The sequence below is a fragment of the Rattus norvegicus genome, chromosome 14 (assembly GCF_021556685.1).
Source record: "Rattus norvegicus strain SHRSP/BbbUtx chromosome 14, alternate assembly SHRSP_T2T, whole genome shotgun sequence".
Taxonomy (NCBI): domain Eukaryota; kingdom Metazoa; phylum Chordata; class Mammalia; order Rodentia; family Muridae; genus Rattus; species Rattus norvegicus.
In genome coordinates, this window is record NC_141547.1 from 27,455,952 (window position 1) to 27,476,113 (window position 20,162).

The window sequence follows — 20,162 nt, forward strand, 5'->3', positions numbered from 1 at the left end:
TTTATACCTATCTTAACAGATGAGGAAATTAAGTTATTATTAAGTTATTATTAAGTTATTAATTAAATTAAGTTATCCAATGTCATTTTTCACAGTGTCAGGTTTGAAACTGTACTTTTCCACTTTCTAAAACTCTGTATTTCTTTATTTATTCAGAGAGACATTTTAATCACTGTATTTTACATCATTCTGTATGCAAATATTCGCTTTTATAAATGATCACTCAACTTCTTTAGAGCTTAAACACAATTTAGTAGTTAAAATTTATAATTCAAAATTTTATGTAAATAAATTCTATCAGGTGAGAAAAAAAGACTAGCAATAAGTATTCATTATTCAGTGTATATATTTCTGCTCTCTAAAACAATTGTTTAAATTGGAAGACTAGACTTACGGACCCAAAACCCTGTGTGTTAAATATATTTACTAGTTAAGTATAAGATAAAGTAAGTTGACATAAGAAGCAATAATAATGCTGAAGTCATTTATTGATTAACAAACCTATAATAGGTAAGGGAAACAGTGAAACATCATATAAGTAATAGCCGAGGCTGGCCGTGAACTCCTAGTTCTGCTTCTTCTGCCTTGTAAGTTCTAGAATAACATGTGTGACTCACAACATTCAGCCAACAGTACAAGGAAGAAATCGCAAGACTGAGAGAGATACATTAAAATCCATGATATTTTTATAGAATAATTTTATTATGCCACAGTTAAAGTAAATTATTACAAAAAGTATATATAATCCATTTTATCTTTTTCAAATATTCAATTATTACATGCAATATTACGCATTGGCACTTCAAGGAGGATGTGGTGGAAAGTTGCTATTAAATCAACTACGTGGTGAATGAGTCTCAATAAAGAGAGGGTGTTTGTTCATTTTTTGAAAATGTAACCTGCAAGCAAGAATAGTCTAATTTATTTGTGTGTGTATGTGTGTCTGTCTGTGTGTGTGTGTGTGTGTGTGTGTGTGTGTGTAATTACAGTCCTACGTCAGAGCTCCCAGGGACTAAACCACTACTCAAAGACTACACATGGTCAGACCCATGACTCCAGCTGCACATGTAGCAGAGGATGGCCTTGTTGGGCACCAATGGGAAGAGAAGCCCTTGGTCCTGCCAAGGTTGGACCCCCCCCCCAGTGGAGGAGAATATCGAGGTGGGGAGGTGGGAAAGAGGGGTGGTTAGGGAGGGGGAGCACCCTTATAGAAGAAGGAGAGGAAGGGGGCTGGGGGCTTATGGCCGGGAAACCAGGAAAAGAGAATAACATTTGAAATGCAAATAAAAATATCCAGTAAAGAAATAAATAAAGAAAGAAAGAAAGGAAAAGAAAAGAAAAGAATAGAAAAGAATAGAATAGAATAGAATAGAATAGAATAGAATAGAATAGAATAGAATAGAATAGAATAGAATTCAAGACCTTATACTTTGGAGGCAAGTCTCTATCCCCAAGAAACATCCCAACTCAACCACCAAGGGAATTCTACTCAAATGAACTTCACCAGTTTCCTTCACATTCTAGACATTTTAAAGGAAGGCGCCACTAGTCACTGTACCATTTAAAGAAAGGATAGACAGAAGTTTCTATGGTCATTGGAACACAGTTCTATAATGCAAATACTGCTTTGGAGAAACGCAAGTAGAAAGACTGCTTCAGAGCTGACAAGCAGCACCCCTGCCATGCTGGGACAATGTCCTCAGCTCTGCATAGCGTGGGATTTTAAGGAATCTAACAAACAAAAAACATTAGTTTTCAACGCCACCTAACAGACAAAACCCAGCAGCTTTCAGCGCCACCTAAATTTACCTTGCCACAGAACCTTTAATAACTGTTCCCATTTTTGTTTGATTTGTGTAAGTCTACAGAGCACAGTCATGCAGTTATAGAATTGTTTATTTATCAACCACCGTAATCTCTCTCATAAATAAGTTCTGCTGCAAAATTACACAAAACCCAGAGAAGAAAAGTTAACCAAATTCTGCTGTCTCCTGGAGCTAACACTGAAACTCACATGCTCACAACAGGTATTTAAAATAGTGCTGTTGGGGTTGGGGATTTAGCTCAGTGGCCCTGGGTTCCGGTCCCCAGCTTGAAAAAAAAATAGTGCTGTTAGTGTTTCTCTCTCCCCCCATCTCTCTCTCTCTCTCTCTCTCTCTCTCTCTCTCTCCCCCTCTCTCTCTGTGTCTCTGTCTCTTTGTCTCTCGGTCTCTCTCTGTCCCTCTCTCTCTCTCTCTCTACACACACACACACACACAAACACACAAATTCATACGTACTCATACGCATTCACACTCATTCTCACATATGGGCAAACAATTCACATATAGTCACACATGCTCACACAACCCCCCCCACACACACACACAAACATTCATACTCACACACGCTCACACACTCAGAAGTAACTTTAGAAGTTCTGGTTTCAGTGTACAAATTACAGAAATGTGCATCATAGAACACCTCAAATTTTCTTCCTACATTTCTACCAAAAGATCTCTAACCACACCTATGTCTAACGATATTCATGTTCATGCTAACTAAATGCAAGCCACCATGCTTCACTTTTCTACCTCACTGAACTCTCTGTTCCTTCATATATAAATTTCCTTTACTTTAAATACGTTTGTTGGTCATTTACTTTGACTTTTCATATTTGAGTTTTCAAAGATGGATCAAATGTTCAGTGTGGTGTTCTATTGAGAGTTTGGTAAAACTTGAGTTTCACAAAATAACAGCTTCAAAGAACTGGGGAGATAAGGGAACTACTCAGAAAAGTCACCGTATTGTTAAAGATATAATCCACAGACCCACTCAACTATTAAAATATACAGGAAATCTCCTTTATTGTGGAGGGACTGACCCTGAATTTTATATCCTGGTAAATATGTAACTCGGTAACTGTTTAAAAATTTTAAAAGGTAAAAATTACTATGTATAATATAATATAATTACTATAATTATAAATTATTATAATTACCAATATGATTAATATATAATTAATATAATTATTATGATAAATAATTGATGATTGCTAAGTACAAGAAAGAAATTCTAAAGAAAGAACGTTCAAAGAACCACTGACCTGGGAGACACTCACACATGGGAAAAGTCAAGTACAGTGTTGTACTCTCTGATAAAGTGCAGGGACTCTCAGCAACGGAACCAGAGAATCAACGAAGAATTCCTAAGTTAATATATTTATGTGATGTCATTTATCCCAGCCAAAATAAAAGAGAGGGCTAATGCGAATATGTTAGTATATAAATAAATCTATCTGAACCAGTATTAAAAAAAATAATGCTTTAAAAAAAATCACAGGCACTTAGAGAAGTTGCAGGAAAATTTATAGTTGTGTGTATGCTCTAATCTCAGTTCCATGGAAATACATGCTGAATACAAAAGTGGGCAATTGATATAAGATCGCACGTTCAAAGTAACTGTGAGTATTGTGAATAAGGGGTGTGCTGGCTTGTTCATGTCAACTTGACACAAGCTAGAGGCACCTAAGAGGAGAGACAATTGAGAAAATGCCTGCAAAGAGGGTGTTACAGGCAAGGGAAATTTCTTAATTTAGTTGATGTGGAAAGGCCAGTCCACTTTTCGTTGGAACACTGCTGGAATGTTGGTCCAGGATTTTATCAAAAAAAAAAAAAAAAAAAAACCAACCAGGCTGAAAAGCCACGAGGAACAAGTCAGTAAGCATCATTCCTCCATGACCTCTACGTCCACTCCACCTTCTAATTCCGCATCCAATGATGAACAATGATGTGGAAACAGAAGCCAAATAAACCTTTTCCTCCCAAATTTTTATTTTACTCGTGATGTTTCATCACAGTAATCATAACCCTAAGACAAACAATATTGACATATTAAGGGGTTTTTGCCTTAATACTAATGTTACCCGTGCTCAGAGTTGATTATGTTCTGCAATCATAAAATATCATTTAAATATGATCTTCAAAACATGCAATATGGTACCGTGAGGATGAATAAATAAAATTCAAACCTCAGAATTACTGGAACTCAATGAGATACCCCTGAAAAGCATAAAGGAAACCCACAGAAACGATAGTGCACACTAACACCCATAAAGAAGGGCAAGGAGTGTCCTCTGACACTGACATTGTGACCTTTCGGAGAGTGTCCCCCATTTATAATAAAGTGGGCTAATGCCTCATTTATAAACCTGAGGCCTTCATTCATGTCCCATTACGTTTTGCGCTGCTGTTGCTCTGTCTCAGCCCCAAATGCCAGGAAGAAAACACAGGAAAGAAGACACCCAGGCACACAACGGCTTTCTCACTGTCGGCCATTATTCAGGAAAGGTCTCATTGAATAAATGTCTGCTCAGAGGCTCGGAACAAACTTCATTTCTGAACACTACTGTCTAGAGCCCAGCAGGCTGTTTCACCAAGATCAAATCACACATTTAATCAAATGCACCAAAAAATGCTTTCAAAATTTCCTTAATACCACCAAATCACCAAATAATGTTGATAGCATAGTGATTTCTAATGTTCTTTCTTCTTTAGGGTCCTATAGCAATAAGGCAAGGCCCTATTCCAGGGAGTTCTTCTAATTAAACTTCTATTAACCTTTAAGATTTCTCCTAAATTGTCTTCCTATGTTACTACTTACACTGCTAATGCGAAAATAAAAATAAAAATAAAAATAGCATAGCTTTCCAATTTAAATAAAGAAAAGAGCAAGCTATCCATGGAGGCAAATGCCTAGAAAAGGGATGTCGAGGGTAAACAATCAAGTGTTCAAAGCCAGCCCGAACTAGGAAGTTAACCAGAAAAGCACTAAAATCTGGGTGGATGGCACCATCTCAAAAGTGCTTTGCACAAGTGGCTATGAGCCTATCATGTAACCACTGAGGTGACAGAGACCAGGGGATATTAATGGCTCACCAGCCAGCTAGTCTAGCCAAATTAGCATGCTGGAGGCTCAAATGAGACAGCATCAGAATATCACAAAAATAAGTTGGGGGCTAGAGAGAGGACTCAGTAGTTAAGCATGCTTATTGCTCTCCTAGGATCTGGATTTGGCTCCCAGAACTCACCTGGTGGTCTGTAATCAAATGTAACTTCAGTTCTAGGCGATTTGATGCTTTCTTATGTCCTCTACTTATGGCTCCTCCACTCACATAGTACACAGAAACTCACGTATCATCACACATTACATTCACACTCAGCTAGGCATAGCCACCTACACATATTCATATACATATAGAAAAATATCAATAAACCTACCACCCTACACTCCTCTAAGCAATACCTTAGAGCGCCACTTTACCTCAGGCTTTGACACATCGGATATCTGTCATTTAGAAACCTTAGGATTAGATATCCCTAGGTAAAATCTCTTTGAGCCATTGCATGAGGATGAAGTTACGTAGCCCCAATTATCTGAAACATCCCAATTTCTATACATTTGAAGAGTCTGTCTCTAAACAGAAGGTTTACTCAAATAAACATGTACTTCCACCTCAAGTCTGTCATGAATGTACTAGCCAGTGTAGATTCTCAAACAGATGGATAGATACATATCCATAAAGGCATACTGGTCCTTCTTTTGCTTCTGTTTGCATTTATTTTGTGCGTTGTTTATCCGCCAAGCATAATTTTGTTTGTGCAGTTTCTGTCAGGATAACCATTTCCTCCATGCTGTCTCCAGTCAGGAATCACTACGTGCTCCTCTTTGTAAAAATACTCTGACTTCACTGGTAGAACTCCAACGTGAGTTAATTCTGCCCCAGGTATTTGCTGTGTGATGAGACATCTGGGTAGCTCCGCTCACATGGGTGTTGTACTCAGTTTCTGTCTAATCTAGCTAAAGCCTGTAAGAACAGCACTGTTCTCTACAAGGCTAAAAATATATGAGAGGAAGCCAGCATTCTGAAGAAGCCTGAGTTCAGTTTGCCCTTCGGACTCCACAGCAACTCAACCACCGAAGGAAAAAAAGACCACACTTCTTCTGTAAGTGATGCCTTTCAGTGTTTAATGGGTTTTCACAGAATGCAAAACCTGGATGGCCTGTGATACAGTTTCAGCAACAGCAGGTGTTTCTGAACAAAAGATGAAAATTTCTAACCCATGATTTGCATGACCTTATTGCGTGTTCCGGGTATAGTATGTATGTCCAAGGTGACTCTGACTACTTACAATTAATGGTTTTCCTAGCCAGTTTTCCAATTTTTTTTCCATCAGTTAACAACTGGTCACTATAGTGTACATTCAGATGATAGGTACTTTATTCTGTGGAAAACTGTATGGTTTCAATCGAGCCTTCCCTCTGATTTAATAATCTTTCCATCCACAGAGGAAATGGAACATCCTGGCTCACTCTGCTTTACTGATACACAGATGTGGTCAGACCTGCTCTGCCTTGCGAATATTTGCCTGTTGTTTGTTTAAAATCTGCATGTATGTAGTGAGGAATCCTGAAATGATATCCAAGGGTAAACATGAAATTCAATCATGCTTCCAAGGTACCCTATCCACATTGTCTGAATGTGAATTTTTATTACATGGCCTTGCATTTAATGTCAGATGAAGACCTTTCTACCATGGCTTCGTGTTTGTCAGTTTAGTGAGTTTTGAATTTTAAGAAGAAAAAGTGGTTCAGATGTGGCGACTTCTGTTTATAGATACTACTCAAGCTATAGAGAACACCTATAAAATCTAAGTATTGAATTTTACCTGTGGCAGAAATCAAAGCTTCTAAACATTGCAGTGGAGGGCATGTGGAAATATAGTTAGGGGCTTACAAATGACCACTGGCCCTAGACATTCTAAAATGTACTGATTTTGGTAAACCTCCATCCTTCCCTCCAAAAGTTGTATCTAAAATTACAGTAACCTCCCAATAAATGAATCATTTCAGCCTAAAGCTAAGTTGGAGTGTCCTTGCAATTAAGAGAAAAAAGTAATAAATGTCACATCATGTAATGAAGTTAAATGTAATGAAACATGACAACTGAGATATTATAAAAGTCTCATCATTTCAGAGTGACTGATAAATACTTCATTGTCATGGACAAAGTTGTTTAATTCGATAAGGACACTTAGCTGAACTCTTTTCCTACACTATAATGACTGTGTGTTGTTGTAAAGGGAAATAGTTGCTTCAGTTCTCTCCCATAGACAACTGTATTTAATAGAATTAAAACTCTCTAGAAAACATCTATTGAAGTTTTAAGCCACTATAAAGAAGAAAAGCAATGGATACGCACATGCCTTGTGTTAACCAAAACTATTTCTCAATAGGTTCTTTGTCCATTCCTTGAAGTCATGATCAGTATTCTGAGTCAAGGTTCAAACAACCCATTAGCCTTTGACAAATCAAGAACACTGAAAATTTGAAGGAAAGAAAATGCTCATGTAAATCAACTGAGACCTCCCTTGCCAGTCAGAAATCAAATCTCATGCAGAAAGATGACCATCAGTCAGGCCTATTTCCTCTGAAGCAAAAGTCTTTATTTGGAAGTGCTTTGAGGAAAGGAAGGGAGAATGAAACCAAACCAAAACAAAACAGGAGACTGTTGAAAACCCTCTCACAGGGTCAGCTGTCAATGGAATGCATTTTAGTATTCAAGTTATCCACCCGAGCATAACATCAAAAACTGGGCTGAGTCTCACCCCATTCTCATAGGCTCAGGCTACCGTGAGCCACTGGGGGCTGCCTTGAATAGTAACACACTCTGCCTCTGCGGGATGCATAAACACCAACATGGGCTGATCAAACAGAAGGGGCTGGGGAGGGGGGTGCTTTGTTTTGTCCTGTTTTTTTAACTTGGCTTTTATTTTCTTGAGTCATACTTTCAGATACTTAAGTGTGCTGCAGCTTAGCAAGTCAGCGGTTCAACATTCAGGCCTTCGTTGTTATTGCTGTTAATTTTCTCAAATGCTACATTATAGATTCCCCTTCTTTACCTACAAATTAGACAAGTAAAAGAGTCACGCGAAAGAGAGGAAGGAAGGAAGGAAGGAAGGAAGGAAGGAAGGAAGGAAGGAAGGAAGGAAGGGGAAGGGAAGGGAAAGGGAAGGGGAGAGAGAGAGAGAGAGAGAGAGAGAGAGAGAGAGAGAGAGAGAGAGAGACTGACTCATTACCAACTGTCACTGGAATACAGATGTTCATTCTCAATTCTAAACTTATTTATAGGCCTTTCAATACTTCTAGTCTTTAAGGCAATTTTTGGATTCAGAATTGTAAGGTTTCCTTTGCATAATTCATGTATAGCAATCTTATGAGTACTTGTACTTTGGGGTTATAAATCTTTCAAAGGCATGGAAATCTGTAAATTTTGGAAGTGGATGATGACTTGATTTGGTTACAACACTGAGGCACTTAAAGAGCTGTTGACACCCTGTGCAAAGAAGCTCTGCTGTTTCACTTGAAGTGTCTTAAGCTAAATGGTTATTTTCATGATTTAAAATCAGTCTTCAGCCAGAGCGCTAGGTGGATGTCAACAAGACTTTTTTTCCCCTGTCAGGATTATTTTTTGATGAAGAATTAGTAGTAGAACTTAACATGTTTTAGTTGAATAGGAGCCCTCAGCAATGGATATTTAAATGGTTGACGAAGACGAGATGAAAGAAAGAACAGTGAGACCAACACTCAACCCCAAACATTTCTTAACTGCTTAATAAAATGCTATTGATTTTCGTAGCTCATCAAGAACTCTTCAATTAAATAAATGATATTTGATTTAGCTAAGTTTTGTTAATGATTGTACTCAAGGACATTTCTCAGAACACTGTGACTGTAGTGTCAGGTACCAAGAGTCTAATGCTCCCTTAAGCAGAGAGCAGATACTTTTCTATTTACTTATTTTTCTTGCCCAACCAGCAGGGTGGATTTACCACCTTTATTTCCTCAGGCAGAGATGGTGGAGGTAGGACCTGAAGGCGTTGGAGAGCATAGTCGGGCAAAGGCTGCATCTGAAAAGCTCATAGGAAACAGTTTTTAGCCCTGCCTATTTAGCAGGATGACTTCGTTTCTGTAAAACTGTGAAAGCCTCAACCCAAGTGTTTAGGCTGCTCACAGTGAGAGGCCTGATTCCAGACTTAGAGAGATCCATGGAAAACACGCAAAAATGTGTATAGTCTGTACATCTATCCACACCGCTTTCAAACTTGTCCAAAAACTTGATTCACAAGGACTAGAGTTCTCCTGCTAAACTTTAGCACCTAGTCAAGCTAATTTGTATGCAAAGCCTCTTTCACCAGTAGCTAGGCATTTCAGCCACTCATATACAGAGGGAACTAAAGGATATAATTACCCCAAGGATTCTTTTCACTGAAATGGCCTGTTGTGGTGCTTAGGTAGTGATTAACAGATTAAGTGTGTAGTGAGTCGTCTTGATATCACTTCAGAAAAGTGATTTCCTCCCTAATAATTCCCAAGATGCATAAATATTCAATTAGGGTCTTTGAAAATAGTTTTAATTGAGCATTCACACTATCCAACTTCAACCTTAGCTCAAACTGACAAAGGTGTTCTATTAATTTTTCGTATAAAAAATTTTGCCCTCAACCCTCCATGAGTTGAAAGAGTAAGGTGAGGATTACCTACCCTTCCCATGAAAGTTTTAAGTGTCACGGGGATTTTAATGCACACTCTGAAGTAGTGATGTGAAACATGACTGCATATCGAATCACATAGGGAGTTGATTAACGTTTCCTAGGACTCTTGGGAGATCCAGTATTAATGGGGATGATAATGATGATGATGAGAGTGATCAAGACAGCAGTCCTTGACTATTTATTATTACTGGGTTCCTGAATCTGTTTTCCAATCTTTCAGCATATTTGCCTGTTATGTTTTCACAACAGTCTGTGAATGTAATACAGCTCCCACTCCCATCAGAAAAAAGTAGGAAACTGAGACACAGTGAGATCAACTATCTTTCCCCAAGTCAAATAACATCTCAAAACCTAGGCAGGCACGGGGGTTCTCTTTATCTGCACACCATTTTGCCTTTCTAAGTGAAAGGGCTGTACCTCATGAATAGATTTAATTTTTTTCTTGGTTCCTCTGTAGGAAACCAAATGGCAGTCAGCAGGTCTTCCTGGAGGTCTACGTGATGACCAAAACATTGAACATCAAGTTCTCCACAGCGTGTTGAGGGAACCAATAATCAAGATGCTGAGGAACTGATAATACAGGATCTCCGTCCTGCTCCTGTTTTTGGACTCTACTTCATCATACTTCAAGATGTTCCCTGCTATGGTCATATGGGTGACATTTATGTGTAAAGAAGGCAGATCCAGGGAAAGTTTGAGAGGTCGTAAGTTTCTGTTATAGTCCTTTCTTTATATACTTTAAGAGGGACGGCATAAAGTGTTTTTTGAGTCTACTCTCTGAGATCATAACAACATATAATTCTTATCCATTAGAAAACTGGAAGTTTCATAAAAGGCAGAAAACCACGTGTGCACATGACAACATATGCCAACAGAACAGTGATGTCATCATGATCTGCACATATTCTGGAACTCTCCAGAGTACACGTTTTAAAGGGAGAGCAAAGGCAAGTGATGCGGAAGGATGACTATTAAATTTGCTTTTCACTTGGCAGATCTGTGAAGGGCTCTCTCAGTCCTTGAGTTCCCAGAAACAGAGTACTGGTTTAAGAACATTCTTAGCTCTACACAACAACTGAACTGCAAATCTCACAAGACAGGTGCTGTCAGCCGGATGATTTATTTCTCCATGGCAAACACAGTTTTCAATATGAAATGCATTGCCATCGCCACTCTTCCATTTAAACTTTTGAATAATATAGGCCAGAATTTTAACTTCATTGGTCTGTGCTTTCTCTTATGAAGACATTCATTAACATTAGCATTACATTTCTTTTTAAAATGTCAATAGGACATATCAAGACTTGAATAATTTCTTTATTAATATTTATAGACTCTGGGGGCTGGGAGTATAGCCCAGTGGTAGGGCACTGGCTGGCATACTCGAAGCACTAGGTTCAATTTCTACCACAAGGGGAGGGAAAAAAAGAAAAAAGGAAAGAAGAAAAGACGGCTTAAAGTACTCTGCAATGGTGAAATATAGACAGAACATCACCCACCCCCCAAAATAAATGGAATTCCATCATCTCAGAGTAAGACAACGTATGACATGTTTTTACATTATGTGTTTATCAATAAAAGAGTACATTTCACAATTCCAAACAAAACATTACACTTATTTTACTTATGAAGTAGAATTAAATTGACTTTTTTCCCAGGCCAGGAGAATTATTAAGCACATTTTGAGGTGGAAAGGAGGCTACAGAGCATAGGAATTACTAATGTTATACTAGCTTATCATATATATATATATATATGTATATATATATATATCAGTATCAAGTTCACAATGAATGTAATAGTAGTTTTCTTTGTAAGAATTAAAAATCTCCATAACCACATACATGCACCCATAGCAAACGTGATTGTGTGTATGCCTGAGATAACAAACAAATAAACAAAGTACCCGAATGCCTTTATATTTGACTGCTTTTGTCTTATAAAGTGAAGCATTCTTTAACTAAATGTATTTGCATACAATAAAAAGTAACAAATGAAATGCAACAATCCTTGAAGACCATGTGCAGCCTAACAGGCAAACAAAGGGTAAGTTACACTGTGTCTTCAACCTACCCTAAGTGATCAAGGGAAGATTTTGAATGTGATGCAAATTTAAGGAATCAAAGGCAAAAGAGCCATTCGTGAGACTTAGGAAAAGCTCAGCTTCCTCTCCTCCCAACCACTCTTAGCACCACTCAATCCATCTCAGCATTTCTCAGAATCAGTGCATGATCCTAAATCCAAAAATCACACTTGTTTTTCCTTGCTGATTTCTGAAGCAGAAAGCCCTCCTTTTAGCAGTAACTGTCCTTTTCATTTGACAGCCCCCTGAAGAGTTTCAACCAAACTGTAAAGTGGCCCCTTTCAAAACTGTAAAGAATTTACTTTTGCATTATGATTTGACTAAGTTCAATCTTTGTGATCTTACAGTCATTTTTAATCTACTACTTATGAATTTTAGGCTCTAGCTCTTATGAATCGAAGGTAAATCAAGTCCATAAAAATGTTGCCTGTTGCTGGATACTAGAATCAATGCCAGGCCCCATAGCTGGAGCCAGTAAGTCCCACACTGACCATGATTCCCTCAAAGGGTGTGGGAGGCGGGATCTGCAAACTGCATGGAGAATATTAAGAAAGCGATTTCAGAATGACCTCCCATTCATATTTTTAAGCAGGGTTTTCAATGTGAGGCGTGATCTTCATACTGAGCTACTGAAACGGAGACAGCAAAAGCATTTTCCAAGCTGATAAATCTCAGGCTGGCTTATCACTCTTCTGGCCAAGGATCCCTGATATAGCCCATCATCTCCATCTCAAGAAATCAAATAGTTCACATAAACCTTTGTACTCTACTCTGGGTAAGTGAATGGAGCCCACTCCGCCATACACCACAGACTCCAGAGGAACAGATTACTGGATGTTTGGTGGAGACAAGTGCTAAGGAATGGCATGCAAATGCTCTTGACATGTGCACCTTTGGTTAAAGACAGCGCAATACATTGACAGACATCAGGACCTGTGGAATGCACGATTGCTAGGAAACGCACGCTGCTAGGAAACAGAACAGATCTGATGGTATCTTCCAGGGTAAAGACTGTAAATCACTGGGTTGCAAACTGCTAAAAGTGGAGAGGAAGTATTCTACCATCCTCAGAAATGTTTGCAAGTACAGAAACTTTCACAGAAACCCCCCAGAAAGGAAGAAAAAAAAACCATAGGAAGCAAGACTCTAGGGGCGAAATCATAAATCTAAGTTGTTTTTTTTTTATAATGGTCATGGTCATGTATAATATCTCCTATAAATATTTTATAAAGTATAACTTAATCAAAATTAGGCATGAGTGAATGATCCAGTACTTGTCCTTTGTAACCTATGTCTTATGGTCAGAACCTTAATAAAAGTACACTTAAAAATAAAGGACACTTCTACAAAAACATGTTTTTAAGTTAACTAGAACCTACCCACTTTGCACAGACATCAAAGTAGTCAGAAGTAATATACAACTAAGTATTGCAATATATTTTACTTATTGTATTTTTCAAGAGTTATCTTTGCAAGCATAAGTTTATTAAGAAGTGTTTATCTCTGTACATCTGTTACGCGTTCCTTCACTGCTAAAAGGAGAAAAAACACAAAACAAAACAACTGAAGGAAGGGATTTCAGCATAAACATCCTCTTGTTTCCTACACAAATGATCCTCTTTGGGTGACACTGGAAAACAACTGGCAATTTTACGTGTAGTGCGCATACAGACAAATTGAGTGCGAGAACTGCTGACCACTTAGTACATTATAGACTGAAAAATGAATTAGGGAGCTTCCTAACCTCTGTTATCTCATAGACAAATGCAGCTGACTTTCCAAATGCAAAAAAAAAAAAAATCACTAAAGTGATCCCTTGCAGATTCTACGACACCATTCTCTAACTAGCGATGACAAGACCATATGACACTAAAATTAGCAGACCTCCTATTTACTTCAGAGCAAAACACAGAAGGCATTTTTTCCCCTTCCGCCAGAGTCTATGTGTCTTCTTTCTCTGGCAGCTGGCTGCAAGGATATAAAATCAGAGGTGCAAGCAGCCCTTACACTTCCTAATGAGTAATCCACCCAGGAAAGTAAACACAACAGACACCAGCAGGTTCAGCTCCGAGGAAGACAGTGGCAAAGATGCTTACACTGTTGTTTACAATGTTCTCTCTCTAACTACTGCAGTCAGGGGCCATGGGAGCCTCAGGGAGGAGACACTCGGGAGGTGGCTCCCAAGCCTCCAGTTTGCCCAACTCACTGGCTATCGATAAAAGCAACACACGTTTCTATTCGGGCGAAGAATGTGGCCAGATCATTCCAGAGACCAAGGTTTCTGCGGGCTACACTTGATTACCGCAAATCTGCGAGAGGTGACTGCTCTAGCAGGTCCAATCAAGGCCAATTTGGGATACGTGGAGCGCTGCACCAGCGACTCCAAACATTGCATAGATCTCCAGGGGAGAGGGAACCTGCCGCCAGCTTCCTCACAACCCCACTGGGGGCCCTTGGGGCCTCCTCAAACCAGATTTTCCAGCTAAGCAGATCCCAAGCGATTTCTATGAACAAGCTTCTCTCAAAGAGCTCCCCTATCCCTGCACAGGTCTCCCCGCCACCCTAAACGCGCAGGATCCTAGACACTCAGATAACACGCTCGCGGACCACTGGCCAGCTTCCCCTACAAACACAGGGCTGCACTGCTGGACGTCTGGCATGCTCAGCAGCCTCCTCTCGGCAGGGACTAGAGGCTGTCTAGTGCTGGTCCTTGCGCTTCACTTCAGCCCAGAGACTGTCCATCTCCCAAGAGAAGCACCCAGGTGCCAGCTCGCCTACCTGTAACCCGCCACCAGGGCCACCACTGCTCTGCCCACCGCACCCTGGCGCTGCAGCCGCCCGACCCCATTGAACATCCTTTCTACACTGGGTGCTCTCTCCCGGAACAGCTCAACCCCGTGACACCCACGAAAGTGACAGCTTTCTCCAGCTAAAATCGCTCAACAAAGCCTAGGCACTCCGGTCTAAATAAAACTGCCCGGCTATGAGAGATGTCTGGAGGCAACACGGTTCCACTTCTCAGGGGCACGACCTGGACAATCTCAGCCACCTTGGATGCTCTAAGGCAGGCGTCCAGGGAGGATCATGCCAGGCTCACCACCCCACATTCGCCATCACCCCCGAACTGCGCTCCTCACCCGGTCCCTGTTCATCCTCCAACCCGTTCCCACGTCCAGTGTTGCTCCAGCCTAGCTGAGGAAAGGCGCCCCCTCGGCTGCTTCTGCCCCGACCAAAGGACAGCATTGGGGTGACAGGGGAGGGAAAATGCGCGGGGTGGGATTCCTCCCTGTCACCCAGCTTGCGCGACTGACAGAACGCGGGTTCTCCTCTCCTCTACATCTCCCTGTGTCACCGGGTCGCCCAGTAGCTGATAGAACCTCGAACCCATGCCAAACCCCAGCGCCCACCAGCCAGGAGGCTCCCTTCCCGCCCCGCATCACGATCAGATGAGTGTGCGCATGAGGGCGAGTGTGCGAAGGCGAATGTGTGAGTGGAAGGGTGAGTGTACGTGAACCCCGCACCCCCTCGGTTGCCCGCCCATCGGATGCCTCCGCCTGCGCCCGACCAGGGCGACCACAATTATGAAGAGTGCAAGGAATAAATTACCTTTCGTAACCGCTGGTCCCTGAGATGGTCCCATCAGTTGCTCAACAACCTGCAACCCGGTGCAGTTTTCCACAATCCATCCATTGAGCCCCGGGGCAAAAAAAAAAAAAAAAAAAAAAAGAAGAAGAAATAAAAAAAAGAAGAAGAAAGAAAGAAAAAGAAAACAGAAAAAAAGATGGACCTGTCCCACTGTAGATACCCCAGTCACACCAAGCAACGAATGATAATCAAAACGCAGAGACGACAGGAGGGTGGAGACCCCAGTCAAAGAAACAACAAAAAGTGTCTCTTTTCCTTTCTTCTTCTACACAGCCATGGAGAAAGGGGAAGCCGGGAAAGCCAAAGCAAGTCTTCCTGTACGTTTCCTCGCTTCACACGCCCCAGGGGGCAAAAGCGGAGCAAAGAGAAGGAGGGTTCAAATGTCTCTCTCAGGGCACAGTTGCACAACTTCGGAGTCAGGCTGTGTCTCTCGCTGCAGCCGGTGGACCCAAGCGGGAGCTATTAACATGCGGCAGTCATAGCTAGAGCTGCTTTCCCTCCTCCTGCAGCCGCCGCCGCCGCCGCCGCCGCAAGAAAAGCCGCTGCTGAGGAGACCAAAAATCTTCCACCATCCCCCCCCCGCAGCCGATCTTTATATCCAGTTCTCCCACCCCACCCCCCTTCTCTTTCTTTTTCTTCTTCTTCCTCGTCCTCCCCTTTCCGCCTCCGAGCGGGAGGGAGGGGATAGGTAGGGGCAGCCGCGAGGACCAGTAGTAGCTTCTCCGCCCAGCCCTCCTCGCCGTCCTCCTCCTGCTGCCCCCGAGGTGCTCCGGCAGTAGAGGGTCCGCTCTGCCGCCCGCAACCCGCTCCGAGAGCCCAGGCGCGAGCCGCGCAAACTCCTTGCCGGGTGTACGGCGTGGACGCGCCGGCAGAGCGGGCGCCGGGCCGCCGAGGGCTGCGTGCCTGCCGCGGGTGGCGAGCCCCGAGCTTCGGTGGTCGCGGATCAGCTCGCCGGCCGTGCCGGGTAGCTTCGGGCATACGGGAGCTTCATCGCCCAGCCCGGGCTCCGAGCCGACGCCGTCACTGCCAACCTCCTCGGCCGCCGGCTTCAGTCCTCTTTTTTTTTTTTTTTTTTATTTTATTTTTTTTTCCTCTTCTTGACTCCCCCACCGGAGCCACTGGGGCTCGGGGCGCCCTCCAGACACGCACACGCTCTTCCCCGCGCGCACACACACACGGGCGAGCTCCTGCCACAGCACACCGTGGAGCCCGAGCGCGCACACCCGGAGGAAGAGGACCGAGGCCAAGGAAATAAATAAATAAATAAAAGAGAGAGAAGAAAGAAAGGGGAGGGGGGGCGAGTCACAGGCGGTGGCGGCGGCAGCAGCAGCAGCAGCTGCGGGAGCGGAGGCAGCGCGCAGTCCGCGAGATGCCAGCGGCGGCGGCGGCGGCGGCGGCGGCAGAGGTAGCGGTGGCGGCTTCGCCCTCCCGGCCCTGCCGTGCCATCTGCATCTCCGCTCCTGGGAACTGGAGCGAGCGCAGCGGGCCGAGCGAGCGGAGGGGGCGATCGCGCCCGCAGACAGGCAGCGTGCGCACAGCGGCCAAGGCAGCCGAGGCCGGAGTGAGCCACCGGCGGGGTGACGGGCAGGAGGGCTCCCAGGACCGGGGAGGGGGGCTCCAGGCCGGGAAAGGGGCGGCTAGCAAAACCCGGATCTGGAGTCCGCGAGGGCTCCGCGGGCGCGGGCTCCACCTAGCCGCTCCGCAGAATCTTGGAGATGGGAAGCGCGGGGCGGCTAAGGGAGGCTTCCCTTGCAGGGTTTGTCAGACAAAGGGTACCTCTCTCCTGGGTAGGAGCATGCCTTTATCTCTTTCTCTCTCTCCTCTCTCCTCTGGTTTCCTCTCTCTTTATCCGCTCTCCCTTTCCACTCACTCCCACCACCCCTTCTCTCTGCACTCAATCTCTTCACTCTCCCTGCCTCCCTCCGGTTCTCCTCCCCCACTCTCCTGTAGGTGAATGAGGTACCAGGCTGGGAGTTCTGCCAGTGTCTTTTTTCTTTTTTTTTCAGGTGCAGATTACTCCACGTGTTCTTTATGCGGGAGCTGACTTCTAAAGCATTGCCTGCCTTTGGGTGCATTTTATGTTTCTTGAAACTTACCTCAGTGTACAAGTTCATTGCAAAATCGAAAGTACATCCCCCCCCCTCCGGAAAAAAATATGGGACCTAGAGACTCGATGATTTTGATTTCACATCAATAAAAATCACCATGAAGGATAGAGAAAACTGTCTTGGTTCTAGGTCTATGCCTTTTGTTACCATAAAGTTTGCTCAAGTGACCTTCGTCAATTAATTGTACCTCTTTGGGATGCTTTTGTAAATGAAATTGTTCAGTGTGTCTTCCTTCCTTCCTTCCTTCCTTCCTTCCTTCCTTCCTTCCTTCCCTCCCTCCCTCCCTCCCTCCTCTCTCTCTCTCTCTCTCTCTCTCTCTCTCTCTCTCTCTCTCTCTCTCTCTCTTTTTTCTTTCTTTCTCCTAAAACATTTTACCGGTTCAATGACTAAAGGAAGTAGTTTCTATATAAGCATAGTCTAGTGACTAAGAATTATTGTGTGAACCCGACAGGTACATCACATTCCTATTCGGGTCTGTCAAGTTGAATGAGGCTATATAGTGTCATAAGGATCCAATAGCCTATGGGAAATTGCAAGGTGGTAACTAAGGCCCCAGCAGATCTCTAAACCCAACTGTCAGCATAATTAGCTCACCATCCCTTCCACAAGAATGAATTGCATTCCTTTGTCAAAGCTCTACTCACCTGCCAGATTTTCAAAGAACCCTTTACTTAACTGTCCCAAGGTGAAGAAAAAAAATGTGCTTTTGAAACATAGGATGTGTGTTATACACACCATAGCCATTATCTTGTCCACTTGGATCCTAAGTGTTCTCCAAAGGTCTTGATGTTAAAGGCTGGTCCTCAGCCACTGATAATTTTGTGGGGTAGTACATCATTTAAGAGGTTGGGCCTGCTCTAAGGATGTTAGAACAGTGAAGATGGAACTTTGTAGAGGCTATAGGGAACCCCGCCTTTGTACCCTGAATTCTATTTCCCACTCACTGAGGTGAACAGCTTTGCTTTGTCATACAATCACGGGTATTGCTTTGTACCATAGATACCAAAACAACACAGCCAAGTAGGCACAGACCGAGGTCTGCAAAACTGTAAGCCAAAATGAACGTCCCTCCCATGAGGTTACTTTTCTAGGTATGCTGTCACAAGAAGGAAAATGTGATTAAGCAGCTAACTAGCACAGCACTTTACTGGTTCCCTCTACCACAGCACACATTTCCTCCTGCTTATTTCAGGCTCCTTTCAAACAAATAGCTGCTTGTCCCTGTATCTTCTCACATTGTAAGAACTATCTGAGAGGTGAATTCCGAGCTTTAATAGGAGATATTAGGAAATAATATCCTACATACTATTTCTTCTTTGTTTATCTAGTAATTTATTTGGGAGTGGGGGAATAGAAAGCAGGAGATTTAATGGTTGAATTCTGACCAAGTAGATTTTCACAGGCTCAATCAAATATGGCTGCTTGGATTTCCTTAATACAGGGCAGCTACAAGCTCCCATGGGTACTTAAAGACAAATTGACATCTGGACTCACTTGTAGCTTAAACAAATAGCTTCACAAAGAATAGACCAGCATACTGTGACAAGAGACTCTTAGTTGTAAAGGAGCCAAGAGGGAAACAACTCAGTTCCTATTTACCACCTTCTTCAAGGGAATATTTAGAAAACAATAATAGAAGTATATTTTTAAATGTACAAGATATGAAGTAAATCAAAGAAAGTACATATTATTAGTGATGACAGTAGAAAGATATAAATAATTTATAGGTATGGCTAAGGGGTCTATAAGCAATGTGTTTATCAAAGTGTGGAACACCTCACCTGAAAACTAGGGATAGACCCTTGAACACATAATTAAAGATGGTTCCTACAAGAGGACTTGAATAAAAAATAAACAAAGAATTTCAAAGATCATACTGGTGATGGGAGGAAAGGAAAACGGTAAGTAAAAACAGTTTTTAAACACAATGCAAGTAGGAGAATTGATTGCATGTGTAGTTTAACTGCGTGCCAAATTGCACTGTTTCCAGAAGTTATCCATATTTTTAGCTCAAATTCTACTTCCAAGTCACTTTTGATATGATGAACATAGACTTCTATGTTTGATTAAACCTCTCACCCCAGCTAGGAAATCTATACCAATACTTTCTCAGCTGAGTCTTTTAGAAGAACAAAGTAAGTCCAGTACTTTTTTTCCCTACCCAATTATTCTGAGCTCCTTCTTGTTGGAGAAGAGAGAAAAGCAGATTACTTAGGAGCACAGACACTCTACACACAGTAGCTCCAGGCACACTCGGATGGTGCCTTTGAGTCATTTACTGTAGAATGCTGGAAAAAATTGGCTCACCTGATATTTAGTCTGAAGCAAATCAATAGTAACCAAATGAAAAGAAATTCAAAATTTTAAAAATCAGAATACCTAATTAGGAAAAGAAAAATTTAAAATATCGTTATAACTATTAAACTTTCCTGACCCAAGGGTTCTTTGCAAATCAATAAATAAGACAAAGTGTTGAACATCATAAAATTTCATTTAAAACATTGAAAAACTGGGTGTACAGAATATAGAGAAATAGTCAGTGAGCATTAGGAAATAGTTTCTGCCAATGAAAATGCAACATACAAAAAGGTATACCATGAGGAAGTCGTGGGACAAATTTTCCTGCAGGTTTATTCAGAAGATCCCTCACTTCTTCCTTTACCCTTCTTTCTCCACCTCTCTCTCTCTTTCTGAAGTTTGTCTGGTCAGTCTCCACCTCAGCTGTTTTTATTC

The 20,162-nt window shown here is 42.1% G+C and overlaps 1 protein-coding gene and 1 long non-coding RNA gene across 50 annotated transcripts in view; one reads left to right on the top strand and one right to left on the bottom strand.

Annotated features, from left to right (window-relative positions):
• Adgrl3 (adhesion G protein-coupled receptor L3) overlaps positions 1–16,884 on the bottom strand; it is a 781,670-nt gene extending 764,786 nt beyond the window's left edge. For 42 of the 49 annotated variants that reach the window (XM_087582192.1, XM_087582189.1, XM_087582185.1 and 39 more), the window contains exon 1: positions 15,283–16,884. The gene's annotated coding sequence lies outside the window, so the exon portion shown is untranslated. 49 annotated transcript variants of the gene reach the window in all.
• LOC148001291 (uncharacterized) lies at positions 15,989–17,543 on the top strand. The gene is made up of 2 exons (XR_015636975.1): positions 15,989–16,882; positions 17,328–17,543. It is a non-coding gene; the product is annotated as an uncharacterized LOC148001291 (long non-coding RNA).
• Positions 17,544–20,162: the final 2,619 nt, after the last annotated feature.